The sequence below is a fragment of the Orycteropus afer genome, unplaced genomic scaffold, assembly GCF_000298275.1.
Source record: "Orycteropus afer afer isolate SDZICR_OR568_19922 unplaced genomic scaffold, OryAfe1.0 scaffold00521, whole genome shotgun sequence".
Taxonomy (NCBI): Eukaryota; Metazoa; Chordata; class Mammalia; order Tubulidentata; family Orycteropodidae; genus Orycteropus; species Orycteropus afer.
In genome coordinates, this window is record NW_006922108.1 from 850,549 (window position 1) to 852,273 (window position 1,725).

Sequence of the window (1,725 nt, forward strand, 5' to 3'; positions counted from 1 at the left end):
ATAGCATTGCAAGCAGGCCACACCCCTGGGGAAACTCCCCTTGGGCAGACTGGCCGCTCAGAACTCAGTCATCTGATCCCATCATGGGAACAACCACTCACAACTGGAGTCCAGCCAAGTTGACACATCTTCAACTATCACATATACCTAGTAATGTAATTGCTGGGTCAAATGGTATTTCCAATTCCAACTTTTTAAGGAATCAGCATATTTCTTTCCACAGTGCTTATATCATTTTATGGTCCCACCTGCAGAGTATGAGAGTCCCAATCTCTCTGGATACTCACCAGGATTTTTTATTTTCTGTCTTCTTGAACTTTGCTACTGGTGCTGGGGCAAGATGATATCTCATTGTTGTTTTAATTTGCATCTCTCTAGTGGCTAATGATCGTGAGCATTTCTTCATATGTTTGTTGGCCACTTGTATATCCTCTTTGGTGAAGTGTCTATTCATGTCTTCTAAGCATTTTTCAATTGGATTTTTTGTATTTTTGTTGTTGAGGTGTTGGTGTTTTCTATGAATTCTAGAGATAACTCTTTTGTCAGATATGTCATTTCAAATATTTTTTTCCCAATCTGTAGGTTCTCTTTTGACTCTTTTGAAGAAGGCTTTAGAAGCACATAAAAATTTAATTTGTAGAAGGTTGCATTCATCTAGTTTATCTTCTGCTGTTTGTGCATTTTGGGTTATGCTTGATAGTATATGCCATATATTAGGGCCCCTAAATTTGCCCCTGGGAGCTCTGGTAGCATAGTACCTAAGGTGCTTGGCTGCTAACCAGAAGGCTGGTGGTTCAAACCCACTGGACACTCCTCAGAAGGAAGTTTGGGCAATCTACTTCCTTAGTGATACCCCTTCGGAAACCCAAGAGAGATCGCTATGAGTCGGATGTGATTTGAAGGCACATAACAACAATAACAACAAATTTGCCCTTAGTTTTTCCTTGAAGAACTCTATAGTTTTAGGGTTCACATTTAAGTGTTTGATCCATCTAAATTTAGTTTTTGTGTATGATGTAAGATAATGATCTTGTTTCATTTTTCTGAAAATGGATCTCCAGTTTTTCCAGCACCATTTGTTAAACATTCTATTCCCCATTTAATGGATTACATCCCTTTGTCAAAAATCATCTGACCATCAACTTTATTCCATGTTTTGATTTGCAAGCTCAACTTTATTCCATCGGTTTATGTGTCTGTCATTGTACCAATACCAGGCAATTTTGACTACTATAGGAGTTCTGGTAGCATAGTGCCTAAGACATTTGACTAACTAGAAGGCTGGAGGTTTCAAACCCACCAGTAACTCCTCGGAAGGAAGGTTGGGCAATCCTACTTTCATAGTGATACTGCCTCAGAAACCCAAGGAGGGGTCGCTATGAGTTGGGGCTGACTTGACGGCAAATAACAACAACAACAACAACATGGCTGTATAGTAGGTTTTAAGATCTGGGAGTGTGAGATCTCCTACTTTGTTGTTCTTCTTCAGTAATTCTTTGCTTATCTGAGGTCTCTTTCCTTTCTGTAGAAAGTTAGTGATTAGTTTTTCCATATACTTAAAGAAGGGTGATGGAATCTGGATTGGGATTGTATTGAATGTATAGATTGTGTTGGGTAGAACTGATGTTTTTCACAACATTCAACCTGCCTATCCACAAGCGTGGTATGTTCTTCCATTGATAGCTCTCTTATCATTTCATGAAGTAGTCTTTTATAGTTTTGTTT